This window comes from Ambystoma mexicanum, chromosome 11 (assembly GCF_040938575.1).
Source record: "Ambystoma mexicanum isolate Mex_15411 chromosome 11, UKY_AmexF1_1, whole genome shotgun sequence".
In the NCBI taxonomy this organism is placed as follows: domain Eukaryota; kingdom Metazoa; phylum Chordata; class Amphibia; order Caudata; family Ambystomatidae; genus Ambystoma; species Ambystoma mexicanum.
This window is the reverse complement of record NC_090934.1, coordinates 93,577,466-93,599,605: the sequence shown is the minus strand read 5'-3', so window position 1 is coordinate 93,599,605 and position 22,140 is coordinate 93,577,466. Positions and strand designations below refer to the sequence as shown.

At 48.8% G+C, this 22,140-nt stretch overlaps 1 protein-coding gene across 1 annotated transcript in view; it reads right to left on the bottom strand.

The window, feature by feature from the left end:
- LOC138503100 (protein argonaute-3) overlaps positions 1 to 22,140 on the bottom strand; it is a 2,065,845-nt gene that overhangs the window by 324,987 nt on the left and 1,718,718 nt on the right. The window lies entirely within an intron of this gene.

The following is a 22,140-nucleotide window of genomic DNA, read 5'->3' as shown; positions in this document are numbered from 1 at the left end:
CAGAAAATCAAAGCAAAAGAATATTAGCAATTCTCTATAATGTATAGATATATTGGTTTTAAGATGTATACGAATATGCAAAATGTAATGATGATATCTGATTTTATTGTAATATTTGAAAGGTTCAATGAATTGAACTAACCAAATAAAAAAAAAAATGCAATTACACCACAGGTACGCTATTATTTGGACTTTCAAAATACAATTATACCAGAGATATGCTATTAGGTGGACTTTCTAGATGCAGCTACACCACAGAATATGCTATTAGGCAGACCTTCTAAATGCAACTAGACTACAGATATGCTTTTAGGCAGACTTTCTAAATGCAACTAGACCACAGATATACTATTATGCAGCCTTTCTGGATGCAACTAGACCACAGATATGCTATTAGGTGGACTTTCTAGATGCAAACTAGACCACAGATATGCTATAAGGCAGACATTCTAAATGTAATTACACCACAGATGCGCTATTAGGTGGGCTTTCTAAATGCAACTACACCACAGTTATGCTATTAGGGGAGCTTTCTAAATGAAAACTAGACCACAGATATGCTATCAGGCAGACTTTCTAAATGCACCTACACTAGAGAATGCTGTTAGGCAGACTTTATAGATGCAACTACACCACAGTTATGCTATTAGGTGGACTTTCTAGATGCAAGCTAGACCACAGATATGCTATTAGGGAGACTTTCTAAATGCAATTACACCACAGATCTGCTATTAGGCAGACTTTCTAAATGCAAGCTAGACCACAGATATGCTATTAGGCAGGCTTTCTAAATGCAAATAGACTAGAGAATGCTCTTAGGCAGACTTTATAGATGCATTATGCTATTAGGTGGACTTTCTAGATGCAAGCTAGACCACAGATATGCTATTAGGTGGACTTTCTAAATGCAAGCTAGACCACAGATATGCTATTAGGGAGACTTTCCAAATGCAATTACACCACAGATATGCTATTAGGCAGACTTTCCAAATGCAATTACACCACAGATATGCTATTAGGTGGACTTTCTAAATGCAAGCTAGACCACAGATATGCTATTAGGGAGGCTTTCTAAATGCAATTTCACCACAGATATGCCATTAGGTAGACTTTCTAAATGCAAGCTAGACCACAGATATGCTATTGGGCAGACTTTCTAAATGCAATTACACCACAGATATGCTATTAGGGAGACTTTCTAAATGCAAGCTAAACCACAGATATGCTAATAGGCAGACTTTCTAAATGCAATTACACCACAGATATGCTATTAGGCAGACTTTCTAAATGCAACTAGACTAGAGAATGCTGTTAGGCAGACTTTATAGATGCAACCACACCACAGATATGCTATTAGGCGGACTTTCTAAATGCAACTACACCACATATATGCTATTAGGTGGACCTTCTAGATGCAAGCTAGACCACAGATATGCTATTAGGTGGACTTTCTAAATGCAATTACACCACAGATATGCTATTAGGCATACTTTCTAAATGCAAGCTAGACCACAGATATGCTATTAGGCAGACTTTCTAAATGCAATTACACCACAGATCTGCTATTAGGCAGACTTTATAAATGCAACTAGACTAGAGAATGCTGTTAGGCAGATTTTATAGATGCAATTACACCACAGATATGCTATATATGCAAGCTAGACCACAGATGGAAAAGTTTACAACCGTTTAGCTTTCGGGGTTGGGTGGTAGGGTAGTATGGCTTGAAGTAATTGATTCAGTCCCCGCCCTTGACACACTTACTTATTGTTGGCTTCTTGCTTCTCCTGCGGATACCTGCAGATACGACCTGGAGCCTTCTCTGTAGGAGCCGTCCTTTGCCTCGGGTCTTTAGCCGCAGGGGCTGCACGGCAGAGGGCTGCCCGGTGGAGGGTCGGTAATGGTCTGGGTAAGACGGTACGTGGGGCACGTATCAGGGCACGGTGGGCGGGTCGGGAGGGAGTTGGATCAGGAAGCGGGTAGGAAAGCAAGGGTCGCAGGAGTGAAAACCAGGGTCCGGGGAGCACTGGCACGGGTTTTGGCACACAAAGAGGATTAAATAGACACAATTCAAGGCAACTCACCTTCAGGAACACGCGGACCAAAAGGGGCTGCTGGAGTTACGGCAAGGAGGCAGACTCAACGCAAACTGGGCCTGGACCAATCAGGGCACGGTGGGCGGGCCGGGTGGCAGTTGGATCAGGAAGCGGGTAGGAAAGCAAGGGTTGCGGCAGGGAAAACCACGGTCCGGGGAGCACTGGCACAGCTCTTGGCAAACAAAGCGGTTTAAATGGCCACAATTCAAGGAAACTCACCCTCAGGAACACGCAGACCGAAACAAAGGTCAATTGACTGGCAGAAAATTGAAGCTGTGATTTGGAAGCAGGTGTTGGGTCTGCCCAAAAGTTCACTTCCAGCAGGCCTGAGATATGAGCTCGGCCTAAGATCCTTAAAGATGCAAATGGATTGGAAATTACTTTCACTCTATAGGGCAATTATTGACCCAATCGTTAACACACTTTACGAAGATCTCTTGATCCATCTGAATCTTGAATCATCTCATATCCTGAGTGATCTTAGGTTAAAAGTGAAGGAAATTCTACTCCACTGTGAGCTTGATGAACATGCATTGCTCACTAACCCCATGAAGGTTAACAAAGCTCTTTCGTTAAGGGATTGGATCACGACAGGCGACAATGAGAGGTATTCTTCAATACCTACCTCATTCTCCAAACATGTTAAAAAACAAGGATACCAGGCTAGATATCTTACAAGGTCTCCAGATGGTAAAACCAGGCAGAACTTCCTTAGACTACGCCTCAATTTGATCAGGACCGGTTCGGTTCTGACCAAATGGGGCACAGCAGTCGACAAACATAATTCCTGCCCTGAATATATTGTCCCTTGTGATCAGAACATTGAACACATACTGAGATTCTGTAAGAGGAGTTGGGATAGTAGGGTACAACATTTGACTCTTTGTTAAGTGCATCGACAGGCTTTCGTCAAATTCGTTCTGGGAAAGGATGATCTCATGACATGAGACGAGGCTAACAGTGAATGTGTTACGAGTTTTACAGCAGACTGGGATTATTCCACACAAATTCTGATAATTTGTGGTTGCGAGTATTGTGAATCGTACTTATTTTTTCTTCTTTTCTTTTTTTTCCTTTCTACCTACTTCTCTTCTCCTATTTTTATGCTTTTTCTTTTAGGTTATAATCTATTTTTAGTATTATGATGTTTAATCTTAACTGGAAATGTAGTTCGATTGAGTTATGACAATATTGTGTTTTTTGTTTTTTTCTTTTTCATACTTCTTTTGTAAAGTGGATAAAATGTGTGAAAAACCTACTTGGTTATATCACAATAAAAAATAAATGTTTTTAAAAAAACTGCTCTCCCAAATCGGCGTCAGCTAAATGGGCCATATCCAGGCAGTAGTGTTTGGTAAAAGTATGCAGCGAGAAATAGTTTGCCACCCAGCAAGGAACAAGTTACTTACCTGTAACTGTTGTTCTCCAGCATGGGTCTGGCATGGATTCACATGCTCATGAATATTCCCCGTCGTCAGGCTGGGAATCCTCGGTAAAGAAAAATCAGTATCAGTTTCGTTTCTGATCTGTCTTTCGTAGTAGTAACCAATCACTGATCTCTGCGTCATACTGACCGCATCCAATGACTGCCATCTCCCTAAACCCCGCCTCTGACAGCCATCTTCAGATTTGGTAGCACGTGAAGAGGCAGTATGACCAAGTGAAGAGCCGCAGAGGGGTAGGCGGGAGGGTTCGCATGTGAATCCATGCCAGACCCATGCTGGAGAACAACAGTTACAGGTAAGTAACTTGTTCCTTCTCCAGCATGGGGTCTGGCATGGATTCACATGCTCATGAATAAAAGAATACATAGCAGTACACACATGCACAACCACGGGAGGTGGCAAAGGCTCAACATTAAGCATTACATCAAAACTCAACATTAAGCAATTCTTACCTCCGCACCAGGCTCACCTTAGGCGAACAGGTTGCGCAGCACTGCTTGGCCGACCCTGGACTCCTCCCTGGAATCCCGATCGACGCAGTAGAATTTCGTGAAGGTGTGCGTCGATCTCCACGTAGCAGCCCTGCAGATGTCCAGCAAGGGCACACCAGATAGGAACGCCGTGGTAGCTGCGATCGCTCTGGTGGAATGGGCTCTCGGACGGCCAGGCAGCGGTCGGTTTGCCAACCGATGGCAGTACATGATACAGCCGGAGAGCCATCTGGAAATGGAAGCCTTCGAGAGAGCCTTCCCCTGATTGACAGGTCCAAAGTTCACAAAAAGTTGTGACGTCTTCCGAAAACACTTCTTGCGGTCCACGTAGAACTTCAGCGCTCTAGCCACATCCAGCGAGTGCAAAGTCCTTTCAGCCGGCGACGAAGGCGACGGGAAGAAAACAGGCAACACCAAGGGTTCGTTGAGGTGGAAGTCCGACGGCACCTTGGGCATGAAGGAGGGGTGCGTCCTGAGCACTACCCTCGTGTCGTGAAAAGTCAAGTATGGGGGCTTGCAGGAAAGGGCCTGGATCTCTCCCACCCGTCGTGCGGAGGTGATGGCCACAAGAAACGCTGTTTTCCACGACAAGAACTTCAACGGAGCCGAGTGCAGAGGCTCGAACGGAGGTCCCATGAGCTTGGTCAGCACCACGTTGCGCTCCCACGCCGTGGCCGGGGCCTTCACCGGCAGGAACGATCTGAACAGTCCCTTCATGAATTCTTTCACCAGACGATGAGACCACAAAGACGACCGTCCCGTGGTTCTGGTGTATCGGGAGATCGCAGCAAGATGAATCTTGATGGAAGCGTGCGCCAGTCCAGCCTTGGCCAGCGTCAGCAGGTACGGCAGTATTTGGGGAGCCGTAATCCATAGAGGGTTAATCATCTGTGCGTGGCACCAGACAGAGAACCTCTTCCATTTGTGTCCATAGCATTTAAGAGTTGAGGACGCCCTGGCCTTTGCAAGAACCTCTCTGCAGTCGGCCGGTATGTTGTAACCTCCAAACTCTAACGCTGCAGGAGCCAGGCCGGCAAGTTCAGCGACTTCGGGTCGTGATGGAGGATGGCGCCTCCTTCCCTGGAGAGAAGATCCGCGTCCACTGGCAGTTTGATTGACGGGGACGCGCTGAGCGAGTCGGCGATGGTGTTTTTTATTCCTGCCAGATGAAACGGCACCAGAAACATCCCTTGGGCGACGGCCCAGTGCCACAGATCCTGTGCCTCCTTGGACAGGGCTGGGGATCTGGTACCGCCCTGCTTCCTGATGTAGAACATGGTGGTGGTGTTGTCGGTGAAGATCCTCACAACCTTGCCCTTGAGGGATGGAAGAAAGGACCTGAGGGCCCAAAACACTGCACGGAGTTCCAGGACGTTGATATGGAGGGACCTCTCCGCCGGCAGCCAAAGACCCCCCGCGTGCAGGGTTTCGGTGTGCGCTCCCCACCCCTCCAGGGAAGCATCCATGGTCACTGTCTTCTGGTGGCCCGGGGTCTGGAAGTCCATGCCCGCCGTCAGATGCGCGTGGGTGCCCCACCACCGGATCGCTCGTCGGAAACTCTCGTTGAGTGTGATCCTCTCCTCGAAGCTGCCCGTCGTCTGGATCCAGCGCGCGCCCAGGAACTCCTGCAACGGGCGCATCCGGAGCGTGCACAGGCGGATGAGATAAATGCAAGAAGACATCATTCCGAGGAGGGACTTGATGGACCTCACCCTGGCCGCGTCCGCAACCAGCATCCGCTGCACCTTGCCCAAGATGGCCCTCGTCCTTTCCTCCGACGGAGAGGCCAGAAGCGACACTGTGTCGAGCTTCGCTCCCAGAAACAGTGCGTCCTGCGCGGGCACCAGGTGGGACTTGGCGTAGTTTATGGAGAATCCCAGGTCCGTGAGTAGTTGGACGGTCCTTGCCGTGTGCTCCACGGCGAGCTCCTTCGTCTTTGCTCGGATGAGCCAGTCGTCCAGGTAGGGGTAGACGTGGATCCCCTCTAGGCGCAGCTGCACCGCCACCGGTGCGAGGCACTTGGTGAACACCCTGGGTGCCGACCTCAATCCGAAGGGAAGGGCTCTGAACTGGTAGTGACGCCCTTGGACCACGAATCTGAGAAACTTTCGGTGTCCCTTTAGGATGGGGATATGGAAGTAGGCATCCTCCAAATCCAACGACGACAGGAAATCGCCCTCCTCCAGTTGACCCAGGACGTGTTGGAGGGTGACCATCCGGAACTTCTGTGCCTTGATGAATTTGTTCAGTCGTCGTACGCCATCCTCCCGTCTTCTTCTTCACGAGGAAGTATCTTGAGTAAACTCCGGAGCCCCAAAGCCTCTTTGGGACGAGCTCGATGGCGCCCTTCCTGAGCATCGCCCTTACCTCCAAGAGAAGTTGAGGGACGTGATGTTCCTTCCTGGCCACAGGGGGGACGCGCGGGCACCTCTTTAGAAACTCGAGTGTGTGACCCTGAGCCAGGGCGTCCAGCACCCAACGGTCGGTGGAGATGGACTCCCACACGCTGACGAAGCTCGCCAGCCGGCCTCCCACTGGGGTGCTTCGGTGGGGGGCCCAACCCCACGGCCGGTTCAGTCCTGCTTCGACGAGGCTTTGCCGCCTTGTCCTCCTTGGCGACGACGGCGGGGTCCGCCCGACTTGCCTCGTCCCCTGTAGGCTTCCTGTGGCGACGAACGGGCCGCTTGACGATAGGTGGAAAATCCGCCGCTGGAACCTTTGGAGGCACCCTGTTTGCCTCCGCCGCTCTGAAAGGGCGGCCGTCGTTGCTGGAGAACACCAAGAGCCCGGGCCGTCTCCGTGTCCGCCTTGATGGCTTGTAGGGAATCGTCCACTGTTTTCCCAAACAGGTTGCTCCCGTCGAACGGCATGTCCAAAACTCTGGTCTGCCACGTGCGTCTTGTCTTCATGCAGGCAGTAAAGGCAAAGGGAGTGTTCGTCCTCCTTAAAGACATTCTGAAGCTGGCATCCAGGGCAGACCCTGAACAGCTTTCTGGGAGTCGAGCTTCCCTTCTCCTGGGCCATGCTCGAGAAGGGCCTGAGAAACGTCTGGAGTCCTCCAAAAGCGTGGCTCGACGAAATCTTCACCCTTGAAGGGCGTAGAAGAATCCGACACGGGTCCCCGTTGATCGGATAAAGAAACGGTGGAGCTTGAGGCTCTTTTGACCGACAAAGAGAACATTTTCCTAAGAAAAGCGCAAAAAAAGCACTAACGCTCGAGAGCAATAGCACGAGGATCCCAACACTTGAACGTGCGGTAAAAATCTGAAGATGGCTGCCAGAGGCGGGGCTTAGGGAGATGGCAGTCATTGGCTGTGGTCAGTATGACGCAGAGATCAGTGATTGGTTACTACTACGAAAGACAGATCAGAAACGAAACGGATACTGATTTTTCTTTACCGAGGATTCCCAGCCTGACGACGGGGAATATTCATGAGCATGTGAATCCATGCCAGACCCCATGCTGGAGAAATGTCCCTCACCGCTACACCCCTTTGCAGAGCAATAGAAGTAGCAACCCCTCTAGTGGAGTGGGCCCTAATGCCCGGAGGTAGTTCCTTCCCTGCATTATGGTAGCATTCGGAAATGCAAAGTGTAATTCACCGTGAGATGGTCTGATTTGAAACAGCCAACCCTTTCTTAGCCATAGAGAAAGCCACAAACAACTGGTCCACCTTCCTAAACTCTGCCATTCTAGCAACATAGAAACACATTGCCCTTTTCGGGTCTAGCCTGTGAAACCGCTCATCCACCTTGGAGGGGTGTGGTGGTGGGTAAAAGACATGAAGGCTAATGGACTCTTGACAGGTGAAATTCTGATACCACCTTGGGCAGAAACCCAGGCCGTACTTTCAGGGAAACTTTATCTTGAAAAAAACTGGAGAAAATGTGACTTGCATGATAAGGCCTGCAGTTCGCTAACCCGTCTGGCTGACGTGATGGCCACTAAGAATGCGGTCTTCATAGTGTACAAACGTATAGAACATGAATGTAAAGGCTCGAAAGGAGCCACCATAAGGAAGGTGAGAGCCTAAATTAAGGTCCCAGTCTGGAACAACAAAGTGGACAGACGGAAACCTATTCACAAGGCACTTCAGGAATTGTCTCACAACTGGGATCATAAAGAAAGACCCTTGATATGGAGAACTTTAGAACACAGACAAAGCCGCCAAGTATCCTTTGACTGTAGTGACCTGAAGGCCTGACAAGGCCAGTGACAGAAGGTTTTCCATCACTGTAGGGATGGGGCAAGAGATCGGGTCAATCCTGCGTTCTCTGCACCACGCCTCAAATCTTCTTAACCGGCACACATACAGCAATCTTGTTGACGGTCTATGTGCAGCCAGTAGCACCTCAAATACCTACTCTGAGAGGTCCCAGTCACAATAGCTCATCCTATCAAGAGCCACGCATGTAGTTGGTATTCCGGGTTCGGGTGGAGCACCTGAATGGGATTGGAGATCCGGCCGCTGAGGCAATCGGAGAGGTGGGCAGAAGGCCAAATCCAGAAGCTCCGAGTAGCATGTGCTCCTTGCCCCCAATCCGGGGCGATCAAGATCAGGGTTGCTTGAAACCTCCTGATAACCCATGGAATGACAGGAAGGGATAGTGGAGAGCAAAGGTCCACTCAACCAGAAATACATCCCCCAGTGCGCCCTTCACTGGGATTTCCCTCGAGCAAAACTGTCTGCACTTCCTGTTGGACTCCGTGATGAACACATCCACCACTGGGGTACTCCTCTAGGACTTCCTGGCACACTTCCCCACTCATGAGAGACTGTGTTCTGCCTGCTCAGAGCATCTGCCAAACGTTCTCTGTGCCTGTCAGATGTACTGCTGAGAGACCAAGATCTGATTCTCCAAAAGCCAGAACCACAGGTGCATCGCCTCTCTGAAAAGGGAGTCTGTCATAATGAGGACATGCTTCCCTTTCAGAGAGGGTGCAAACACCTTCACGGCCAACCTGATGGCTCACAGCTCTTGCTGACCAAAGGCCACTCACCTGCAAATCTTCGCAGTGAGCACCCCAACATTTCAAGGACCCATCCGTCACCACCGTGGCCTGGGGCCACAGAGACCGGAAAGGTTCTGCCATCAATATGTTGTCGCTGCTAGCACACCAAAAGAGATTGTTGCCCATCAACCTGGACACTGAGGACGTCCCTTAAAGTGCTGAAATACTGGGACCACTGACCTCGTAGGAGCCATTGCAGGGACCGCATTCTCAGTCTGGCCTTTGTCACCAGAAAATTGCAGGCAAAGGATGGAAGCCTCTGTTAAGGCGTTGTGGCATTGGTTGTACCATTTGCCTGACACTGGCAATTCTCTCCTCGCAGGGGAAGAGCCTCTCCCACCTGAGTGTCCAAGACTGCTCCGATGCACTGGAGACTCTGTGTTGGTGCCGTGTGGGACGTCTGCAGGTTCAGGGAGAAGCCCAGCCTGTGAAGTAGTGAGCAGGTGACAAAACCTGCTCCGTCGACTTCCATCGGGTCAGTCAGTTGCCCAGAACACGTGGATGCCGGATCTCCTGAGGTGAGCCGCAATTAATACCATGAGCTTGGTGAAGAACCTCTGGGGGGAGGTCAACCCAAAGGGGAGCTCCTTGAACTGGTAGCGCTTGTCCCCTATGAGTAATCTCAGGAATTTCCTGTGCTTTTGGTGGATTGGCACATGGAAATATGGGTCCTGGAGATCTATCGACAACAGCCAGTCCGGAAATCAGAAAGCGGGGAGAATTTCTCTCAATGCCACCATCTTGAACTTGTCCATCCTCTGGAACTTGTTCAAGGCCCTGAGGTCCAAGATGGGATTGAGCCCTCCCCCTTTCTTGGGTACCAAGAAATACTGGGAATACCAGTCCGATCCTCTGTTTTGGGAGGTACCTCTTCCATAGCACCATTCAAAAGCAGGGCTCACAGCTCTTCCTGGAGGTCCTGTTCTGGTTGTTGAGGAAGAGGCGATGGCTTGTCCGGTGGCCTTTTTAAGAAAGGCAGTCAGTAACCCCATTGGACGAGCTGAAGGGCCTAGGCATCGGAGGTAGTCTCCTGCCATTGGGCCCAAAGCTTGCCTATCCGTCGTCCAACCATGAAATCGCGGGTGGAGCAATCAAAATAGCTGTCTGCTGGCCCCTGAAGGCCCCCCCTCCCCCTTCAGGTGCGCGGGTCCCCGCCTGTGTTGTGGAAGCTGAGCTTTCCTGTTAAAAGGGGCACACCGTCGGTAGCCTCTACCGCTTGAGGAGAAGCTAAAGGTAAGTTTGGCCGGCTGTTGGACAGCTAGGCCTAGTGACTTGGTCGTCAGCTTCGACTCCTTGAATTTCTCTAAGGAGTCATTGGCCCTTGGGCCCGAAGAGGTTCTCGCCATCAAAGGCGATGTCCAGCAGCTTGCTCTGAACATATGGCAAGAACCCAGATGTATGCAGGTAAGCCTGCCTCCTTAAGATGGTTGCTAACCACCATGGACCTGCTGAAGCAGTCCGCAAAGTCCAGGCCTGTTTGCAATGACTGCCGGGCCACCTTCTTGCCATCATCTACCAGTCACTGAAAGCCCTCTCGCATCTCTCCTTTGGGAATATACTGGGCAGCCTCACAAATAGCAGTCCACAAACTAAACACATACTTGGCAAACCCACAAGAGGCGTTAACTGCTCCCAGGGCCATGCTGCTGGATGAAAATATCTTCTTGGATAAAGCATCCACTTTTCCCCCTTCCCTATAGGTTGGGAGAATTGACATGGATGAGGCTCATCTGGTACGGACAGTGGCCACCTGCACTAACCCCTCAGGTGACGGGTGGGTGGAGAGTAAGGTGGGTCTCCCCTTGCCGGTCTGTACTTCTCAGTGAAGTTGGAGTTAACCGGGCGTGGTGCATGGTGCAAGGTGACGATAGGGTCAGCAGTGGCTGCATTAAATGGCATGGCCCTCTCAGTAGAGGGTCCTTCGTCTAGGATATCCGTAAGGTTATATCCTGACAAAGGCTTGGCTGGAGCATTCCAGTGCAGAGTATCTACAGCCCTGTTCACCACAGCCCTATATTTAGCATCATCATGGCCACAAGGCCTGCTGTATCGCCACGTCCAGGAAGTATCCAGTCCACTAGCGTTATGAAGATCCTCAGCCAAATCTGCCTGGTCGACAAGGAAATCTGCCCCTCCAGCACCAGTCATCGCTGCAAACGCTTGCCATGGTGTCAAGGGAACTCAGTTCTTGATTTAGCAGCAGCCATCAATGGTTTTCTGATCAGTGCTGAGAGGTGTCTCGGCGCTAGGGGCGCACTGGCTGATATCAGTGCTGACGGTGCACTAGCGAGTATCGGCGCCGAAGGCGGCCCAACTTTACACTGCACTGAGCTGGACGGCTCTGCCGACAACGTAACAGTGGTCACTTTTGGGCTGGTGTTTCCAGCTGCCTGCTGCATCAAGGGGACACCCGTGACGCAGCTGCCTTTTGGAACATATCCAACATTTGTTCTTTAAAAGCCTCCTTCTCGGCCCTGGATGTCGGCCCCACCGACGACTTACCACGGTCATCAGAAGAATCCAACCTGTGTCAGTGCCCATGACATCGCCTTTTCTTATGGGAGGAAGAGGAGTGACAACAGGAGTGAGACCTCTTCTTGGTTTTCTTTCGGTGGCTTTCCTCCTTAGGAGTAGGTTTCCGCCATCTCGGGCTCTGATGGTCGGACGGTAGACCGCGCCAGAGATTTCGAAGAGGTCAGTCCACTGCAAGTTTCACCGCCCTTTCCCTGAGTGACTTGTGACCGGTACTTCGGCACCACACGAAGATGTCGTGCACTTACGTATTGGACATCTTGGCGCTGCAGTCCCTACAGCGTTTGAACCCGGATACCTTGGAAGCGGACCTGACTCAAACTTGTGTCAAAAAAGAGATGACTAATTCGACCAAACGCTTTTGAGAGCAATGGTCCTCGAGCAGCGTGCTGAGTGCGCACGAAAAAGGAACTGAGGTACAGGGGAATAGTGATGCAGTATATGTGCGACAACCAACATCACGTCCAGAGCCGACGACCGAGGCATCAAGGCAAGACGGATCGATGGTCGAGGTGCACTATGCCCCATGTCGAAAAGGTTTTCCGCGCAGATGACGCTAGAATGGATTTCTATCTGATGAGCAATCTGCGGGAGAAAGGCAATCCATTGAAGGCAGTCATTCTCTTGTCAATTGAGAAAAGTGAATACAGAACCTTGAGGCCAGGGGAAGGAAGTCATTCCCCCTGGAGTAAAGAAACTGAACTTTCTGATACAGTGTTTTAGGCTTGGCGGTCCTTTGTTTGTGAAGTATTGGGACAAGGCGAATGGAGTCATTTCCCCCTGGTTACTGACTTGTAACCAGAACTATGCCATCCAGTCCAGGAAAAGGGAGCCATTCTCTTGGACCAAGAACACTGACATAACCTTCTAGTTTAGTTATAAGTGTATGGGATATAGTTGGAGATTTTGACACAGGACGGTGGCCTCTTTAGTTTACAAAGACATTCTGACAGACCCCTTTAGTACTTCAGTTGAGGCAGCAAAACCAGTCATAGAAGTATGAAAAGTTAGTTTTCTCTTTATTTTCTGGGCTAATAAAAGTCTGTAACAATCACAATGCCACCTGTGCGTCAGTCTCCTCCTTCTGCACCTTTACAGGGCAGTTGACTCATTTGGATCACCTTACGCTGCTGCTCAACTCCTGAGTGCCAGATGTTTTGGGGTAGATGTTAGGCAGAAACCTGTGCAGTTCCCTTGGGGAACACTGCAAAAGATTTAAGACTACAGGTATAGCAGTAAACCCCTTTGGTAGCAGTCTGTACCACCCAGATTTACCTGGTAGCTGTGGCTGAGCAGTCAGACTTCTCTCAAGAAGAGTTAGGCAGTATGCAAAGTATACACAATAAGTACCAAAATACAATAGCACAAGCAAACACTGACCAGAGCTTGGTTTCAAACGAATATAGTTATTTATTTAAAAACACACATAAGTAAAAACACTCTAGCAAAGAATATGGTAAAAACACTTCAACACAGTTATAATGAAAGTAGATTCAATCCTTTCTCCTATCTAGACAACTCTAGGTTAACACCACTTAATTAAAACAGAGGTGAGTGCTTAACGTTAGATGACACTCTAGTAGTTTCCAAGAAAGGGAGAGAAAAAGCAGAAATAGGTTAAACACACCACTCTAAGGTCCAGAACACTTGCAATAGGCTTAACGAAGAACAAAGTCACAGGTGAGCAAAAGTCACTAGGCAGGGCCCACTCTTAGAGTAGCCGGAGCGAAAATGTGCCCAAGATCACACTGTTCGTTAGAGATTCAAAGTCTTGCAAAGAGTCAAAAAGAGTTTAGAGTGGCTCAGAAAGTTTAGCCAAAGTGTCCCAGGCACTCCCAGGGTCGAAAGCCGGGGACTAAATCTACCCCGTACAGTCGGTGGCAAGGGAAGCCAGGCGGAACACAGTACCTCAAGCGGAAAGGATCCTCCAGCGGTGGCAGTTGTTCCAGGCAGTGACAGCAAGGCTCGACGTCGGTCAGGGGAGAAGAATATCTCGCTGAAGAGCAGAAGAGAAAGGTCGTAGCACTGCCTGGGAAGAAACCAGCCGCGGAGTCCTCCGGTTAAAGGGTTGGTACCGACTTTCGCGGTTTGGGGGTAAAGTGTGGTATTCCGGTTGCCGGGGTGCTTGGCACAGGCAAGGCGGCCACGAGATACTCCGAAGAAGCGGAAAGAAGGCGAAAACTGGTTGTCCCCACCAGTCAAGGGAAGGAGCCACTCCGTTAAGAGTTCTCCTCGGTCGTTGGGAAAAGTGGTGAGACGGTTCAGCAGGGCTCCACCGGTTGGTGTCGTCGAAGCAGGTCGGCTCAGCTCTTCCCTCGTCGGATTCTTGGTCCTGTGGCGACTTCTGAAGTTCCAGTCCCCAAAGCCCTGCTTTTATGCAGCAAACCCCCATTCACCCAGCCTAGCTGTCACTCAAACATGCTAAGTGGTGAGCCGGGCGGCTCACCACTTGGGCCAATCAGGATGGAGTGCGACTTGAGTTACCAAGGTAACTCAGTCCAGGGTGCCTAAATTCCCCTCCACCCCTCCTAAGTACCCCAGACAGAGTGGCACCACTTTGGAGGGCTTCTGTGGAGAAGCCCGCCAAAAGTGGGACAAAGGGCTCCACTTTGGGTCAGAATTACAGAGGTGAATACCAACGCCATTTTGTGATCAAGTTTTGGCAAAATAACCCGACCGGAGTTATAATAATAAATATATAAACCGGCGGTATGTTTAAGGCTACCGTAAATAAATAATTAAATGTGTTAGCCTAAAACAATGGGAAATCCCATAGGGAAATATTCGCGGTCGAATATAAAAAGTAGTTTCCACTGCCACCAGCCAAAACTCGATCAGGGGGGACGGAGACGTGCCCCCTCGACTAACAGACCCTGGGGCAATCGAATTGCCCCAGCCAGTACGTCCACAATATGATGGTTTGTACTGGTTCTGTTCAGGATTTAAGACTAATAAAGCCTTTTGTGACTTTACATGCCCTGGGAGACAGTAGTCAGTCCCAGGGTATGGAGTCTATGTTGGGGAGTCCCTAGGACACCTCTGGGTTACGGCACAGAGGGTGCTGTGTAACCCACATCCCAAAAATACATGATGCCCTATGGAGTAAAAGACCCCATAGCCCATTCAACACAAGGTTTGTCCAAGATCACACAGTTCAACATGTCCAAGAGTGAGGGTAAAAGAGTCTCACTCTTGGCAGGAGAAAAAAAATAAACCCCAGAAATCCAGCAAAGCTGCTGGGGGACTCACTAGGTAGGGAAATTCAGCCTAAACAGAGAATTCTCCCTAACAGTAGATAAGGGTATACAAACATGTGGTGCATATTAGTGTTATTGGCTACTGTTAGGAAAGATTTTCGTTTTGCTGCTTTCCTCCCAAAGACTTCTATGGGACAACCTTTGTTTTCCTTTGTTTGGGCTCATGACCTGCCTTTTTGGAAGTAAAGCCTTATGCTTTACTTTATGCTTTATGTTGTTTTGTGCTAATTGTTATAGTGGAGACAAAATCAGTCCATAAGACTATCAGCGCTGATAGACTGACTCGCTTTATGAATTTCTTGTATTTCTACAATTGCTGCTTTCCTCCCATAGACTTCTATGGGACAACCTGTCTTGTTCCTTTGTTTGGGCTCATGACCTGGCTTTATGGAAGTAAAGCCTTATGCTTTATTTTTATGCTTTATGTTGTTTTGTGCTCATTTTTATGGGGAGTCCGGATCAGTCCATAAGACTATCGGTAAGACTGACTCGCTTTATGAATTTCTTGTATTTCTACAATTGCACACACAACTGAAAGTGAGGCGTGGTCAGTGGTCGAAGAGAGCGGGAGCGGTCGGGAGCGCTGCTCCTCTACTTTTTTTAATTACCTTTTACAGCTCCTATACTTTTATTTTAAAAAGAAACCGTTCCGGAATGGTTTCGTTTTAAAATAAAAGTGTAGGAAGAAGTTGAAACTTGCACTCTCAGTGCACTGCACTGAACGTTCCCTTAAAGAGCAGGTGCAAGTGTTTGGATGTGTGTATTGTGGGTGGGAGGGGACGTGGTGATGGGGTTTGTGGGGAGTGGGTGCAGGCCAGCAGGGAACATAGTTCCAGTACTTCTTTTCGTACACTTCGACCACTGGGCGTGGTTAGGATACTTTGAATCCTTATAACTCTTTCTTTTATAATTTATGAGTAACACATACAATGTGTCAGGATGGGCTGGTGACAGCGGATATTTTCGTACCATACTTCACACTTTTTACTCGTGCATATTTGCAATTAACGCAAATGGATAGAGTGGCTAGCCCTCTAAGATCACAGTGCCACGAGATTTATGCCTGTACTTTACTCATATTTTCTGGCCTTCTGCCTGTCCTCTAAGGGCTGGAATTGCCTTATTTGAAAGGCACTTTCCAAGGGAAAGCTGTTGCTTTTGCGGGCTAGGGGGGTGCCTGAATGTCTGTTGCTGACAGATTGTGTGGCCAGTGGCAATTCATGAATAGATAACAACTGGCAGTTTAAATTGTGCAGATTACTGGGCCAAATCCTGGATAAAAAGAGGACCTCTGCAGCCATTCTACAGACCATTGTTGGAGCCAAGACCTATATGAAAAGGTACAGCAGCTGATGACCCGAAGACAACCTTTGCAGGTGACCAGCATCAACTCCAATGAATATCGGGTTAAGCCCTGCTCCTCTGCCTGATCTCAAGATGATCATGGCTGCTGAGCCTTCGGCAGTGTCACCAGACCAAGCAGTGGACTGACCAGCTCTCTCCTGGACTACCTCCCTGCTGGCGTCACCGTTCAAAGTGCATTCTTGGAACTTGGAGGATCCTCAGCTTATACTTCAAGATGCCTGCTCCTGCATTATCAGCCTTTATGCATCAAGGGTAGCCATGCTGGACCTGCTCCTTTGTCAACTGAAGAAAAGGTTTGAAAAAAGCCAATATATGCACAACAAGGGAGGGAAAAAAAGCACTCTCAAAGATCAGGGGATGTATGCAAACGTGGCACAGATCAATCACATCACAAAACCAATCGGCAACCACCACCACCCCAACTCCATGGCCAAGCCATATGACAAAACAAAACACATCCCTCCAGGGATGCTAGTCGGGTCAAGGCAGCCAGCAAAGATTGAGCTAAGATTGAGAACGACTCAGCACTGTGAGAAACCTGAAGGCGTTCTGACAAGTAATGCCCGGGGATCCTTTGTTCAGGTGGCTAGGTTAGGGCCATTACTCTTGGATTCCAACCCTGGGGGCGGACAAGCAAGGGAGGATCACCTGGGCAGGGGGTCCCTGGGGAATGCGGGAGGAACGCCTGAGGGCGAGACATGGTATTCCGCCCTTTCTTATACCCCCTGCCAGACATAACCTCAGTCTTCATAGGATATTGTCATCCAAGTCCTATCCTGCCCCAGCACTTTCCCTAACAAGGACAGGCAAGGTCAGGCACAAGACCATTAAACACCCGAAGACTGTCAAGGAGCCAGAAAGATCTAAAAGGTGGGGCCAGGAAGAAAGAAGGACCAGGACTACCCTGTGTGTAAAGGGGGGTGCTGCAGCGTGGAGAGGGACCCGGAACAGGGACAGCTGCCGTTTGCTGGCAAGGCCCAAACCAGTGCTGGTTACCTGGGTTGGCTACAGAAGTCCAGGTGGTGAGATCGTGACCTCAGTCTGATCCGATTGAAGGACCTGCCAGCGCTTCGCTTCTCAGGGTGAGAGTTGGAGGCCCAGTGGCAGTATGTGGGTGAAGTGGGATAAACACTTTTGAATATTGTGAACAGAATGAATCTCACAAAATTGTCAAAATGACACAGTGGGGAGCTAGCGAAGTGGGAGTAAAACGAAAATGTTGCATTCTGGCACTTGTAGTGTGAAAATGGCAAGATTAGAAATGTACTGCGACAGGAAGATAAAATATACAGGAAGTGTGCAGAGGCAAGATCGGGGAGAGAGAAACCAGAGGGGCAACCAGTCGGGGTGGTCGCGCAAGGAGAAGAACAAGTTACTTACCCATGGTAACGCTTTTTCGACTATGTTCCTCCCACATATTACTCATTTTATGATATTGCCATATCCAGCTTCAGCTGCTTTGGAAATGTATTCCAGCAGAGGGCACTCTGCGCCAATGCCTGTCGACTCAAGTCCCTTGGAGGCCTCCATCTCGATGTTGACATCATCGACGGTATAAAGCGCGTGCAGAGAACGTTGGCTTCAGTTCCGTTTTTGATGTGTATAGGATATCCTAAACCCAACAGTTACTCCTCCTGAAAGAGCGTAGGCTGTAATCATACAGAAAATTCTACTGCAGGGCAGGATAGGAGGGGCGATGAGGAATACGTGGTAGGAACATACAGTCATTACCATGGGTAAGTAACTTGTTCTTCGAATGGATTGTGTCCTCCCATGTATTCCTCATCTTATGATAAACTCCCAAAGCTGTGTATGTATTCCTGGAGGAGGGGAGTCAGAATGTTCAGACTCAGAGTTCCTTTATAGGTCTGTGTGCACAGAATGTAGCACTGCCTTTCCAAATATACCAGATTCTAGTGTTTGGTAAAAGTGTGTACGGATGACCATGTGGCAGTCGCAGAAATATCTTTAATCGGGATACCCCTCTGTAATGCAGAGGAGGTAGTCATGCCTCTGGTCGAATGAGCTGTAAGACCCTCTGGACGATCCTTTCCCGCTAACGTGTAGCATTCTGATATTCCTAAGATGATCCATCTTGATAAAGTTTGTTTAGAAATTGCCATACCCAACTTGTGGCCGTGTAGCCTACAAAAAGGTGGTCATTGTGTCTTATTTTAGACATCCTGCAGATGTAGAAACTCAGTGCACACCTTGGATCAAGCCTGTATAACCTCTCCTCTTCCTCTCCAGGATGAGGAGGAAAAATGAATGTAACATTATTTTTCGAGTTAAATAGAACTCAGACACAATCTAAGGTAAGAAGGTAGGTTTAATCTAAAGGACTCTTATAGAAGATTGTATAAGGAGGGTTGTAAGACAAGCTCTGAAGTTCACTCAAACTTTGGGGCGATGTGATGGCCACTAAAAGGATGATCTTTAAAATGAATAACCTTGAAGGTCTAAAGTGTGCTCAAAAGGAGCACACATTAGACATTTCAATACCAAGTTGGGGTCTCAAATTGGGACTTGAAATAGGAACGGAGGAAATGCATTTGTCAGTCAGTTTTTTCCAGAATTGCATCACAAGTGGGATCTTGAAGAAAGAGAACTCTTCAGAAGAGTGCTTAAAAATAGAGAGCGCTGCTAGGTACCCCTTAATTGTACAAACCTGGAGCCCCAGATTGGTAGGTGTAGTAAGAACACCACCATGGGCGTACTGCATGTAAAATGTTCCTCATTTTTATCCCTGCAATAGCTGCAGAATTTGTTCCAACAGCAGCGGTACAAGGATTTTGTTGCTGGCCTTCTGCCCGAAAGCAAAATCTCCATTACCTCGTCCGGAAGGTCCCAATTCTTCTATTTCAACCTCTCAGAAACCATGCGTGAAGGTGGAGTGTCTTCACCTCTGGATGGAGATCCCGACCCTCCTCTCACGAGAGAAGGTCCTCTTTGTGGAAGACGTACTGGAGGGCAGGCGGATATCACGTCCTCCTGACCAATAAGAAGCAATTAGGATCAAGGATTTGCTGAACCTCCTGAGGAATGACGAGGACTGAAGGAAATGTGTACAGGAGTGAAAACTCCCAGTCCACTATGAACGTGTCCCCTATAGCTTTCTTTGGGGAAATTTCATTGAGCAGTACTGCTCGCACTTCCGGTTGACACTTGACAGATCCACTTGACGGGTTCCTCAAAGGGTGAAGACTTCCTGAGCTAGTTCCCACTCGTGGGAGACTGTGCTCTGCATGCTTAGAGTGTCAGCGCCCGTATTCTCCACGCCGGCTAGGTGAACTGCCGATATGGAGAATTCTTCTTGTATTGCCCAGTACCACAGCTGCTATGCTTGTCTGCACAGTGGTAGTGACCCTGCACCTCCTCTCCTGTTGAGGTAGTACATGGCCACTGTGCTGTCAGTCATTATCAGGACATTCTCTCCCCACACAGAGGGCAGAAAGGCCTTCAGCGCTAGCTCCAAAAGGTGTATATGTAGTTTGGACTCCGATGGAGACCAACGACCGCTGACCGTCAGGATCTCCCTTGCCAAAAAGGTTCTCCCTTCATAATGGGGTCATCGCAGGCCCACCACAGGAGATCATGCGCCACCTTGCTTGGAACCTGAAGGAGATCTGACATTCTGCCTGAGAATCGAGACCATTCAGTCCTGATAGCCCACTGGAGAGTTCTCATTCTCAGGCACACCTCTAGTACCAGAAAAATGCAGGATGGCATGAGGCCGAGCAACCTCAGAAAGTTGAAGGCCGGGAGACGCTGGGCACTTTGGAATTTGGTGACCATCTGCAGAATGTCTTGAGCCCTCATTTCTGGTGGCAAGGCTTTTCCCAGGGATACATCTAGGTCTACTCCAGTGAATTGGAACCTTTGAGATGGTGGGACTTCTTGAAGTTGAAGGAGAAGCCCAGTCTCTGAAGGGAGTGACAGGACGAGCTGATATGTTCTAGGGCCTGTTCGGGGAACTGGCCATGATCAGCCAATCGTCCAGGTAGGGGTAGATGTAAATCCTCCCTCTCCTGAGACTCTCAACCATAAACATGGTGAAAACCCTTGGGGTGGAGTTCAGCCCAAATGGCAGAACTAGAAACTGATAACGAGAACCGCCAACGGCGACCCTCAGGTACTGTCTGTGCTCGTGATGGATTGGCACATGAAAGTAAGCATCCTGAAGGTCCAATGAAATCATCCAGTCCGGAAGCTGTAGGGCCTGAATAATCTGAGAAAGGGAAACCATCTTGAACTTGTCCTTCCTGAGGAATCTTTTTAAGTCTCTTAAGTACAATACAAAATGGGTCTGAATCCTCAGTCCTTCTTGGGGTTTAGGAAGTACAGAGATGTTTGGGAGAATTCTCATAAATGGCTAATTTCCCTTACCTAATGAGTCCCTCAGCAGCTTGGCTGGATTTCTAGGATTTTTTTTTTTTTTCACCTGGTAAGAGTGTGAGCCTTTTTCCCCACTTTACATGTGTTTAGCTGTGTGTGTTTTTAACATTTGTGTGATTTTGGGCTCTGGAGCCTCACCTACTCAATGAGCATCATTTCAAATAGTTTAAGTGAACCTGGTCAACGTGCACGTAGCATTCACTGACTTTAGGACCATAGTCCCTGCAGAGAAAACTTTCTTTGCCAAAGCGTTGCAAAGCTTGTCATCTCCATCTGGGGGAATAGTCGGGTATGTGTTTTGTTTTGAGGTGGATGTGGCAGCCCTTACCACCAAAACGTTCAGGTGTGGGATGCTTCGTCAGATAACTGGAGTCACTACTGGACGCCCTGTATTTGGATGTTAGTTTTTATTTACTGCGGAATTCATTCTTGAGTTTCCCAATTTGTATTTACTCGCCTTTGCAGAGTCACATGAAAAGGAAGAACAGGATTCTCCTGGAGTCCTTTATCTAGGATGTCTGTAAAATCATCCTGCTCATATATTGGTGTGGGACCTTTCCACCCCATGTATTCCACCACCCTGGACATTAAATGTCCTGTAAGACCCTTCTGAATCGTCAGTAGGATCAGGTCTCTCACATTAGAATTCTGGGGACATATCTAGTCTGCTTGCATGTTGCAGGGATTCCTGTACATTTTGCAACATTGATTCCTTGAGGTCAAGGGTTTAGGGACACCAGGTGTACCATATTGTAGGTCAAAGGGACGCGAATCAGAGGAATGTTCTACTTCCTCATAAATAGAAGAAAGTGATTTTAAAAAAATCTTTCTTGGTAGTGGTGTAGATCATTTCTCTGTGACCCTTGATGGAGTCAACAGCAGCTCCGAACTTTCTCGACACCATCGACCGCTTCAACACTTTCAGCATTGAGGACTTGTTCGGGTCCGACGAAGAGTCTTTCGGCGCCAATGACTTCATCCGCAAGGATGATTTGTCTCGACTCGAGGGATCCTTTGAAGATATTTTTCCTTGCATTCCGGGCCCAAGTGCGCACAGGTTTTGTCCTTATCTTTTTTCCCCCCGTCAAGTTTTTCGACCTGGGCATGGCTTTCATAAGTCTTTGTGGGGGTCAAGGCCGCATTCTCTGATACTGTCATCATTTTTACTCTGAAATTCTCCCACCCAGCTGGGGAGGCTGATTTCATCAGACATTTGACCCGTTCTGGGGAGGAACTCGACGACAGCGAAGACCTATGGTGCTTTTTCTTCGAACACCAAAGATGAAGAGCAGTGTGAACCACTGCGTGATCTCAATCTTTTTGAGTTCTTTCGACAAGGATTTAGATCTACCTGAAGCTAATTTTCCTCTTCGCTCTTACAGTCGAAGGCAGCGTGTGAGAAACCGAAGCACCACAGACACACCTGATGGGGGTCCGTAAGGGACGTCTTCGCACCACAGTCCTGGCACTTCTTAAACCCTGATCTCGGAGTCGAAGACCCTGATGATAATGCCATTCTAATGAGTTTTACTCGAAGATTCTCAT